Source organism: Ranitomeya imitator, chromosome 2 (assembly GCF_032444005.1).
Source record: "Ranitomeya imitator isolate aRanImi1 chromosome 2, aRanImi1.pri, whole genome shotgun sequence".
Taxonomy (NCBI): Eukaryota; Metazoa; Chordata; class Amphibia; order Anura; family Dendrobatidae; genus Ranitomeya; species Ranitomeya imitator.
This window is the reverse complement of record NC_091283.1, coordinates 59,317,536-59,330,121: the sequence shown is the minus strand read 5'-3', so window position 1 is coordinate 59,330,121 and position 12,586 is coordinate 59,317,536. Positions and strand designations below refer to the sequence as shown.

General features: G+C 44.9%; 1 long non-coding RNA gene across 1 annotated transcript; it reads right to left on the bottom strand.

The window, feature by feature from the left end:
• Positions 1–131: 131 nt before the first annotated feature.
• LOC138667183 (uncharacterized) lies at positions 132–12,357 on the bottom strand. The gene is made up of 3 exons (XR_011318627.1): positions 12,282–12,357; positions 320–491; positions 132–237 (listed from the first exon to the last, which is right to left on the bottom strand). It is a non-coding gene; the product is annotated as an uncharacterized lncRNA (long non-coding RNA).
• Positions 12,358–12,586: the final 229 nt, after the last annotated feature.

Here is a 12,586-nt window from a genome sequence, read left to right as displayed (position 1 = left end):
CCAATCTGACGCAGCTTGTCCAGAAGGAGCAAGATAACCCCTGGAGGGAAGAAGGTCACCAATCAGGCACCATAGAGGATGATGGGATGTAGTCGCTCATCCAGTGTCTCTGTTCAGCCAGGACTAGGTTACCTGTATTGAATCCGCGTCCTAATGCCGGCCAAGGCTTATGGTTCTTCCACAGGTTGCCCAGGTACCAGTCGCTCTGATTCTCCACCAGGCCCAGAACCTGCTCGCCTGAAACGAGAACAGGTGTTAACGTCCGCTGGGAAGATGGACGCTCACGTAGACGCAGTGCAGCGGACCCGGCCCAGGTTACCTGTGAACTTCCTGAATATAGACCAGAGCTCCGCTATGTCTGTGGCGAATGTTATGTTGGTGTCCAAGACTATGACCTTTGACAGGTCGGAGGGCAGCGCCTTGGTCAGCGTGAGCTTCATCAGGCCGTAAATTCCAGAGTAATGTTTGTTCGGGATCCATGAAACTTCAGGCTGTGAAAAGAAAGTCACAACGTGAGACCAAATCACCAGGAAGACAAACGAGGACTTGCACCGAAATACCATAATGGACTCTCTATTTACCAGAGGGTCACAATGCGATGAATATGGCGAGGAATATTAATGTTAGATTGTAGGAATTTATATTTTAGGCAACCACTTACGATACAATTGCAGGCAAGTAAGGCCGGTTTCACATTTGCGGTTGTGTCCGCAGCGTTTCTTCCGCATATATCCGCATGCGTTGTGTATTCCTATATTTAACATTAGGGACGCATGCATCTGCGATAGATTGCTTTTGGCCGCGTTTGACGACGCATGCGTCGTTTCGTCACCTGCGGTTTTGCGTGGAAATGCAACATGTAGTCATTTTTAGAGGCGTCAATTTGCCGCCTATAAAAGTATGTGGTCGATTGCGTAAGGAATGCGCCAAAAAACACATTGCTGTCTATGTGAACGCATGCGTTCACAAGCACATGCGTTTGCTTGCGTTAGTAAAAGCATGCATTGCACCAGAGAAAAACATGTCTAGACACTGATAAGCCACCCCCCACATACCAAGTGATAAAGGGAGGTAGTGGACATTTGCAGGTCACTACTCAGCAGACAGCCAAGCAGAACAGACGGACCACAGCAGACAGCCAAGCAAGAGCATACAGACCACAGCACCTTTGAGAAAAAAAGCCTCTGAACAATGTGAGTATATCCTAGCCAATGCCTTTATTTTCTATTTTTTTGTCTCTACATGTCCTAATTTCTGCTATTTCTTTCTTTCTGCATGCATCACAATGTCTTCTTCTTCTGATGAAGAGCAACGTCCTGGGCCTTCCGAAGTAGAACATGTCAGTGAAGTGAGTACTCACCTCCTCAGATTGGTAAGTATTCACTGTCAAATCTACTCATATGACAATTTTTTGTTTTTCATTTTTTTAGAGCACTTCTTCTACTGCGGCAGAGACTGGGCAGGAGCAGCGGAGTCACGGTCGGGTAGCAAGGCGGCAGCGTGTACGTATACAGGGCTGACTGCTGCATCCTCACTGTTGTATTCTTTAATCTTCCTTTCTGTACTTTACTCTTTCTTTTTAATTCTCTTCTGGACTACTTTTGTATCTTGACTTTCCTTATTCATGCCATTTCTCAGCCTCTGTTTTCTTTCTTTTCCTTATGTTAATGTATCCAACATTAATGTCTTTATTTAATTTTTAGGTTCAAGAACGGGATGAAGACCTCATAGAAAATGACCTCTTCATGTCCCTGGTCCAGGAGCGAGTCCCGTTGTGGGACACCCGGGATCCACTGCACTCAAACAACATAACGATCCGGCGCCTATGGAATGAGGTGGCCAAAGCGATGTGGGATGGCTGGGACAATGCCCCGACTCGGGTCCGAAATGCATTTGGTAAGTATTGCACTGCATTGTGAAGCAGCAGAGACCTTGGCCGTGCTCACTCAACTGTTTGTGATTAAAGAAACTCTCAGGAGTTTCTCTGAGCATGGGCAAAAGTCCATTCTGACCATTATGTTTTTTTTTTTTTAACAGTGGCCAAAGTCAAAACACGTTGGGGTTCGATGAAGAACCGCTTCAACAAGGACCTTCGTCAAGAGAGCCGTGTTCCCAGTGGTTCAGGAGCAAGGATCCAAAAGCACAAATACCATCGTGTTCTGGCATTTTTAAGACCGGTCCTTGCCCAGAGAACATAAGTATTTATCCTGTGCATTAGGTTGTGTTGTATTGCCATAATCTGTATGTTTCTATTCCACAGGAGTTGTCGTCTGTTTTATTTTTGGTATTATTTTTTTTTCCCTTTTTTCACAGCACATGGAGCACTACTGTTGGCCCAGGTTCTGGAGCGGTCCTTCATCAAACAGCCACGGTCCCGTCCCAGCCATCCAGCAGTGCTGCAGCAAGTGGGCCTGCCACACAAACTGGAGACCAGGAAGCTGGTCCATCAGGTCTTCCCCTTTCCCAGTCCTTTGCCCCTTTTTTGGGGGGCTCCTCCCGGCAGCAGCAGAGGGCATCGGACAGATCCCTAATGCCTGAGTTTTTGCACTTGAGCTCGGTTTTTCACAAAGGACTCAAAGCTTTGTGTGACCGAATGGATATTTCACTTAGCCACATGAATACACATATCCAGGAGGTCACCAAAAGCCTTGACCAAGTAAAAGCTGACCTCCAGAGGCCAGCACATAATTTTTTTAACCAAATTGAGCAGGGCATGTCGGAACACCTTACTCCTGATCTCCAGCTTAGTGTCATGCAGGCCTGCAATGCTGCTTACATGCAGGCTATGCAGCAGAGTCGGAATTTTCAGCAGACAGTGGCGGCATATCCACCTGTGCCTTCACTGTCATGATTAACCTCAATGCCGACTGTTATGGTCTGGTGGCCTTGGAGCAGCATGAGACGTACTCTGGAGAAGGTGGCACCTGTACAGACCGCAAACCCTGAACCTAGCAGCGCAACTAGAAGTAGCCGTGGGGGGTGCCTAACACTCCCTAGACCCCTCGACACAACCTAAGAAACTAACTACCCCTAAAGACTGAAACAGGAAACCTATCTTGCCTCAGGGAAAATCCCCAAAGGACAGACAGCCCCCACAAATATTGACTGTGAAAGGAGAGGGAAAAAACACACGCAGACTTGAAATCAGGATTTAGCATAGGAGGCCATACTAGCTAAATAGAAAGAAAAGAACAGAGTACTATGCGGTCAGTATTAAAACACTAGAAAATATCCACGACAGAAAATACAAAACACCACATCTGACTAAAGACATGGAGGGTATATCTGCATCTCCAGAGACACAGCAAGGCTGCAAAAAATACTTCACAGACAAAGCTGGACAAGACAAAACATGAAAATGCACAGAACTATAAGGTCCACAGCAGGTGGACAGCAAAAACAAAGCCAGGACTTATCTTTGAAGAAAAGCACAGCGAACAAGAGAGACCAGAAGGGATGTGAATCCTCCAAAAACAATGGACAACTGGCAGGGACTAAAGAGTCCTGCAAAGCTATATACCCCAGTCAGTTTTGCAATTAGTAGATACACCTGTCCAATCCTGCAGTCCAGGCACAACTGCATTACCCTCTACAACCACCAGAGGTAGCCCAAAAGCTGAATTCACAACAGCCGACCTCTGCTGCATACCACTGCACAGCTACCTCTATTCCTAGCACTGCCGGACACCAGTACAGCACCACTACCATGCCGAGTGCTGTTGGACAGCCCACCGCCACCACCATGACAACCGCTGCTCCTGCTTGGACCTCCTCCACTGACACCACGATGCAGCAGGACCTTGGCATGGCCTTCCGTACCGCCACCACCATGATTCAGCAGGACCCTGGCATGGCCTTCCGCACCGCCACCACCACGATTCAGCAGGACCCTGGCATGGCCTTCCGTACCGCCACCACCACGATTCAGCAGGACCCTGGCATGGCCTTCTGTACCGCCACCACCACGATGCAGCAGGACCCTGGCATGGCCTTCCTTACCGCCACCACCATGATGCAGCAGGACCCTGGCATGGCCTTCTGCTCTACAAGCACTATGGACTCTGGCATGGCTGCACGCTCTACGAGCACTATGGACTCTGGCATGGCTGCACGCTCTAAGAGCACTATGGACCTGGCATGGCTGCACGCTCTACGAGCACTATGGACTCTGGCACAGTGCAGCCGGACCCTAACAGGTCATCCACCACGACCATGCCACGACAAATGAGTCCTCCGAGGCTTCCCAGAACCCGGCAATCCCAGAAAGTTAAAAAAAACAAAACAGCAGACTCTTAATATTCCTCCAACTTCACCTCCCACTGTGTCTGTAATGTCAGGTTTGTCTCACCCATCCAGTGCGTCTCAAGCCTCTCATGTGTCAAACCCTATCCCCGAACTACCAGACCCCTCAAGTTTCATTGCCCCTTCTCCTGCCACCCCTGCGTTGTCCACTGTTAGCCAGGCCTCACTGCTTCACACCCCCCATTTACATCACTCTACCCAAGCAGGCGCAGTTAAATTTAAAGTTTGTGTAAAAAAATAATAATAATATTATGTTTTGCCCCCAATTATGTGTGGTTTATTGTGTCTTTCGCCGCCGTCAACACACACCGTGCGCCGAACACTTAATTTTTTGGCCACATCATAGCTCCATTAGTTAGCAAATAAATGACTGCAGCTTTGTGTGTCTTTAGTATAGAGATGAGGTGGGCCAAAAAAAATAATTCATGTATTATCTCCATGATCTCTTCCTTTTGTCTGTGACTAGTGTTGCAGACTGAAGAGAAAATGGCGGAAATACAATGCAGAACTATACTCAACAGGTCAGGTGTCCAAAAACTCATTAGTTAGGACACCTGACCTGGTGAGTAGAGAACTGCCTTGTATAACCTCCATTTTCTCGTCTGTGTACGTAATATTCCACACAAAGTAAAGGGTCGATGGTGGTCATAAACACGGCATATCTATGCTCACCTGTACATGTGTCAGAAATAGTGAATTCATGAGGCTGTTATATGTGCATCATGAATTCATTATTTCTGACACCTGACTTGATGAGTATAGATCTGTTTTGTATGACAGTCATTGTCTCTTCAGTCTGTGTCCAATGGATACTGCATAGCAGAACAGAATCAGGACGCAATGACGTCTACAAACTTACCACTAAAGCAACATGGCTGCCGTCACAATAGCAGTATGTGGTCAGTGTTTTATATCAGTATTTGTAAGTCAAAACAAGGAGTGAAACAATTAGAGGTAAATTATAATATTAACATAACTAGTACCTCTGCCTTTTTCACCCACTCCTGGTTTTGGATTACAAATACTGATATTAAATACAGACCAAATACTGCTAGTTTGAGGACAGCCTTGGTTTGTAAAGGAAATACATAGGAGACACGGTCAAGACAACAAAAAATAAAGTTTATTAATGAGAAATATTATTAACATTTAAGAAAATTACTGGTACAGATAAAATTACAACAGGACATTTACACAACATTGTCCTGCCATGACACAAGTCCAATATCAGAATCAAAAAAGGCGGCAAATTGGTCCCGCATGAGACCAACTTCAGCAGTTGACCGCAGCGGGTGATGATGGTAATCGGGCAGTGGGTGTGCAACTGGTTCATCCAGTTCAATGTTGGGCCGCTCCTTAGCCATTATGTAATTGTGCAGAACCACACAGGCTTTGACCACCTCGTCGACTGTCTCCATTTTTAGATTAATGGCTGATGCAAGAATGCGCCATTTTGAGACTAGAATGCCAAAGGTACACCCTACTGTTCTTCGGGCCCTGGTCAGTCTGTAGTTAAAGATCCTTTTAGTGTGGTTCAAGTCCCGACTGGAATATGGCTTCAGTAGGTTTTCACACATCTGAAAGGCCTCATCCCCAACCATAACAAATGGCATCGGTGGACCTTGAGTGTTGCGGAGCGGTTGTGGCCGTGAAAAATTAAAATTTTTGCCATACACACGGCGGCCCATATCAGAGTTCTTAAACGTCTGGGAATCGTTGCCACAGCCAAAAGCTCCAATGTTCACGGCGATGAAGCGACAGTCCGCATCGGCTATTGCCATGAGCACAACAGAAAAATATTTTTTGTAATTGAAGTACTCCGATCCTGTTCTGGCTGGTTTTATAATGCAGATGTGCTTTCCATCAACCGATCCCAAACAGTTGGGGAAATCACACACACTCCAGAACTTTTCCGCAATTTCAAGCCACATGTCCAAGGTGGGTAGGGGTATAAACTCATCCCAGAGAACATTCCACAAAGCCCGACAGGTGTCCGCAACTATTCCAGACAAGGTGGAAATTCCAAGCCGGTATTGGAAGTGGAGGGATGATAAAATCTCTCCGGTTGCCAGAAATCTGTAAGAAAAAAAAAATTTACAATCTATTCTATTTATAGTAACATAGTAACATAGTTAGTAAGGCCGAAAAAAGACATTTGTCCATCCAGTTCAGCCTATATTCCATCATAATAAATCCCCAGATCTATGTCCTTCTACAGAACCTAATAATTGTATGATACAATATTGTTCTGCTCCAGGAAGACATCCAGGTCTCTCTTGAACCCCTCGACTGAGTTCGCCATCATCACCTCCTCAGGCAAGCAATTCCAGATTCTCACTGCCCTAACAGTAAAGAATCCTCTTCTATGTTGGTGGAAAAACCTTCTCTCCTCCAGACGCAAAGAATGCCCCCTTGTGCCCGTCACCTTCCTTGGTATAAACAGATCCTCAGTGAGATATTTGTATTGTCCCCTTATATACTTATACATGGTTATTAGATCACCCCTCAGTCGTCTTTTTTCTAGACTAAATAATCCTAATTTCTCTAATCTATCTGGGTATTGTAGTTCTCCCATCCCCTTTATTAATTTTGTTGCCCTCCTTTGTACTCTCTCTAGTTCCATTATATCCTTCCTGAGCACCGGTGCCCAAAACTGGACACAGTACTCCATGTGCGGTCTAACTAGGGATTTGTACAGAGGCAGTATAATGCTCTCATCATGTGTATCCAGACCTCTTTTAATGCACCCAATGATCCTGTTTGCCTTGGCAGCTGCTGCCTGGCACTGGCTGCTCCAGGTAAGTTTATCATTAACTAGGATCCCCAAGTCCTTCTCCCTGTCAGATTTACCCAGTGGTTTCCCGTTCAGTATGTAATGGTGATATTGATTCCTTCTTCCCATGTGTATAACCTTACATTTATCATTGTTAAACCTCATCTGCCACCTTTCAGCCCAAGTTTCCAACTTATCCAGATCCATCTGTAGCAGAATACTATCTTCTCTTGTATTAACTGCTTTACATAGTTTTGTATCATCTGCAAATATCGATATTTTACTGTGTAAACCTTCTACCAGATCATTAATGAATATGTTGTGGTGTGGTTATGCTAAAGACAGAAAGGAAAATACCCAAAAAATACATGTCTGAACACCCAAAATTTGGACTGTCATTGGTTTAGATTTGGAGCGTACCTTAATGTAACCAGCAGACGTTCCTCAGGTGGAATCGCTCTACGGAGCTGGGTGTCCTGTCTCCGTATGGTTCCTTGGACACGAGCAAGCAAATCCCGGAACGAGTCTTGCGACGAGTCTTCAACTCCAAGGACGTCCACCCATTTCTTCTGATACATGTTGGCACCAATGACACGGCAAGGAAGGACCTACCGACAATCTGCAAAGACTTTGAAGAGTTGGGGAAGAAAGTAAAGGAACTGGATGCACAGGTAGTTTTTTCTTCTATCCTTCCAGTAGACGGGCATGGCACCAGGAGATGGAACAGGATCCTTGATGCAAACAACTGGCTAAGACGATGGTGCAGACAACAAGGATTCGGATTCCTGGACCACGGTGTGAATTACTTGTACGATGGACTCCTCGCCAGAGACAGACTACACCTCAACAAACCTGGGAAACACACATTCGCCAGAAGACTCGCTACACTCATCAGGAGGGCGTTAAACTAGAAGAAGAGGGGACGGGAAGAAAAACATTAGACTTGAACAAAGAAGATCCAGGAAAACATACTCAGAAGGGAGGTAAGAACATTTCTAAAACAATCCACAGCGAGGAGATTGGAACAAAACAAAATCCTCTAAACTGCATGCTCGCAAACGCCAGAAGCCTGACAAACAAGATGGAAGAACTAGAAGCAGAAATATCTACAGGTAACTTTGACATAGTGGGAATAACCGAGACATGGTTAGATGAAAGCTCTGACTGGGCAGTTAACTTACAGGGTTACAGTCTGTTTAGAAAGGATCGTAAAAATCGGAGAGGAGGAGGGGTTTGTCTCTATGTAAAGTCTTGTCTAAAGTCCACTTTAAGGGAGGATATTAGCGAAGGAAATGAGGATGTCGAGTCCATATGGGTCGAAATTCATGGAGGGAAAAATGGTAACAAAATTCTCATTGGGGTCTGTTACAAACCCCCAAATATAACAGAAACCATGGAAAGTCTACTTCTAAAGCAGATAGATGAAGCTGCAACCCATAATGAGGTCCTGGTTATGGGGGACTTTAACTACCCGGATATTAACTGGGAAACAGAAACCTGTGAAACCCATAAAGGCAACAGGTTTCTGCTAATAACCAAGAAAAATTATCTTTCACAATTGGTGCAGAATCCAACCAGAGGAGCAGCACTTTTAGACCTAATACTATCTAATAGACCTGACAGAATAACAAATCTGCAGGTGGTTGGGCATCTAGGAAATAGCGACCACAATATTGTACAGTTTCACCTGTCTTTCACTAGGGGGACTTGTCAGGGAGTCACAAAAACACTGAACTTTAGGAAGGCAAAGTTTGACCAGCTTAGAGATGCCCTTAATCTGGTAGACTGGGACAATATCCTCAGAAATAAGAATACAGATAATAAATGGGAAATGTTTAAGAACATCCTAAATAGGCAGTGTAAGCGGTTTATACCTTGTGGGAATAAAAGGACTAGAAATAGGAAAAACCCAATGTGGCTAAACAAAGAAGTAAGACAGGCAATTAACAGTGGTACGTTCACACTAGCGTTGCGCCGCCCTGCGTCGGCGACGCAACGCGCGACGCATCGAAAAACGCGCGCAAACGCGCGCAAAAACGCGCGCGTTTTGCGACGCGTGCGTCGTTTTTGACCAAAATCGGACGCACAGAAAATGCAACTTGTAGCGTTTTCGTGCGTCCGACGCCAGCGTCGGAAACGACGCACGTGGCGAAAAACGCAACCAAAAAGACGCACGCGTCCCCTATGTTAAACATAGGGGCGCGTCGCCGCTGCGTCGCCGCTGCGTCGCCGACGCAACAGCGGCGCAACGCTAATGTGAACTTAGACTAAAAAGAAAGCATTTGCACTACTAAAGCAGGATGGCACCATTGAAGCTCTAAAAAACTATAGGGAGAAAAATACTTTATCTAAAAACTAATTAAAGCTGCCAAAAAGGAAACAGAGAAGCACATTGCTAAGGAGAGTAAAACTAATCCCAAACTGTTCTTCAACTATATCAATAGTAAAAGAATAAAAACTGAAAATGTAGGCCCCTTAAAAAATAGTGAGGAAAGAATGGTTGTAGATGACGAGGAAAAAGCTAACATATTAAACACCTTCTTCTCCACGGTATTCACGGTGGAAAATGAAATGCTAGGTGAAATCCCAAGAAACAATGAAAACCCTATATTAAGGGTCACCAATCTAACCCAAGAAGAGGTGCGAAACCGGCTAAATAAGATTAAAATAGATAAATCTCCGGGTCCGGATGGCATACACCCACGAGTACTAAGAGAACTAAGTAATGTAATAGATAAACCATTATTTCTTATTTTTAGGGACTCTATAGCGACAGGGTCTGTTCCGCAGGATTGGCGCATAGCAAATGTGGTGCCAATATTCAAAAAGGGCTCTAAAAGTGAACCTGGAAATTATAGGCCAGTAAGTCTAACCTCTATTGTTGGTAAAATATTTGAAGGGTTTCTGAGGGATGTTATTCTGGATTATCTCAATGAGAATAACTGTTTAACTCCATATCAGCATGGGTTTATGAGAAATCGCTCCTGTCAAACCAATCTAATCAGTTTTTATGAAGAGGTAAGCTATAGGCTGGACCACGGTGAGTCATTGGACGTGGTATATCTCGATTTTTCCAAGGCGTTTGATACCGTGCCGCACAAGAGGTTGGTACACAAAATGAGAATGCTTGGTCTGGGGGAAATTGTGTGTAAATGGGTTAGTAACTGGCTTAGTGATAGAAAGCAGAGGGTGGTTATAAATGGTATAGTCTCTAACTGGGTCGCTGTGACCAGTGGGGTACCGCAGGGGTCAGTATTGGGACCTGTTCTCTTCAACATATTCATTAATGATCTGGTAGAAGGTTTACACAGTAAAATATCGATATTTGCAGATGATACAAAACTATGTAAAGCAGTTAATACAAGAGAAGATAGTATTCTGCTACAGATGGATCTGGATAAGTTGGAAACTTGGGCTGAAAGGTGGCAGATGAGGTTTAACAATGATAAATGTAAGGTTATACACATGGGAAGAAGGAATCAATGTCACCATTACACACTGAATGGGAAACCACTGGGTAAATCTGACAGGGAGAAGGACTTGGGGATCCTAGTTAATGATAAACTTACCTGGAGCAGCCAGTGCCAGGCAGCAGCTGCCAAGGCAAACAGGATCATGGGGTGCATTAAAAGAGGTCTGGATACACATCATGAGAGCATTATACTGCCTCTGTACAAATCCCTAGTTAGACCGCACATGGAGTACTGTGTCCAGTTTTGGGCACCGGTGCTCAGGAAGGATATAATGGAACTAGAGAGAGTACAAAGGAGGGCAACAAAATTAATAAAGGGGATGGGAGAACTACAATACCCAGATAGATTAGCGAAATTAGGATTATTTAGTCTAGAAAAAAGACGACTGAGGGGCGATCTAATAACCATGTATAAGTATATAAGGGGTCAATACAAATATCTCGCTGAGGATCTGTTTATACCAAGGAAGGTGACGGGCACAAGGGGGCATTCTTTGCGTCTGGAGGAGAGAAGGTTTTTCCACCAACATAGAAGAGGATTCTTTACTGTTAGGGCAGTGAGAATCTGGAATTGCTTGCCTGAGGAGGTGGTGATGGCGAACTCAGTCGAGGGGTTCAAGAGAGGCCTGGATGTCTTCCTGGAGCAGAACAATATTGTATCATACAATTAGGGTCTGGAGAAGGACGTAGATCTGGGGATTTATTATGATGGAATATAGGCTGAACTGGATGGACAAATGTCTTTTTTCGGCCTTACTAACTATGTTACTATGTTACTATGACATCCTTGTATATTCTTGGAATTTCTCCGGGTTGGCATTAAGCTCGCCATACAGCGTGTGATAGGCTCCATGACTCTCACGTAATTCAATAATGGGGTGTCTCCCATAACGCCTACGCTGTCTCCTTCTCAATCTTACGCGATTTCTGTCTTGCTCCCAAGCAAACGCACAGGCAAGAAACAGCTTGATGCTTAAATCAAGGTTGAAGTAAAAGCTCTCCATGCGAAGATCCATTATGACACAGCATACAGGAGCAAAATCTGAAGATTTCAGCTGTTCAAGGGTCTATATATAGAGATCCCATAATACACGCCCTCTGTAGTCCCATTGGCGCTGTCTGGTTATCTAGATTTTTCTCCTGTTAAATTTTTCACCCTGCGCACCAAAAATGCAAACGGAGAAAAAAGCGCATAGAAACACGTACAAATGCGGCGTTTTTTAACCGCATGCATTCCCCACATGCATCTATAAAACGCCACGTTTCTACTTGTTTCTATGCGCTTTTTCCTGCACTTGCGGATGCGGATTAAACGCTGCGGATTCTACCGCAAATGTGAAACTAGCCTAACTCATCCAGAGGAAGAAGCATTTTCTCTGGTGCGACCCGAGGTGGCTCTACAGACAGTTTCCGTCCTCACTGAGGAGAGCCATTATGCTTTTCCCCAGATGGCATTTCTCTAAAAACCACTACATCCCCCTGTGAAACTCCTTAAATGCCACAATTCTCTCTGACTGGGGCATCTGAGCAGTTAAACGTCCAGGATCAGAGTACGGCCACGTTCACACACTCAGTACTTGTAGCCAAAACCAGGAGAGGAACAATCAGAGAAGTATAATAGAAAGATTGACTCTTGCTCTGAGTGTTGGAAACGCTCCTGGTTGTGGCATAAAATATTGATGTGTGAATACAGACTAATTCCGATCCCGGCCACTGCCAACGGCAGTTACTTACCTTCAGGTCGCTGGCGTTATAGAAGCTGATCTGCAGGGATAGGACAATCTAGGTTTTGAATAAATTGCCTAAAATGGGCGACAGAATCTGTGATCAAATGGAAATGAAGCCGGTTTCGTCTATAGAAAAAAATAAAAATAAAAAGTATCTCAGGTCAGAAGGTAAAAGCCACAAACTGATAACCACAAGGAAGTTCCTTAGTCGGATGGGGAAACAAGTGTGAAGAAGAGACGAATCCGTACAATGGTAGTCGCAGTGACCCAGAAGGCGACTATATGGGCCTGTCGGCTAATCAGGCCTCAAAG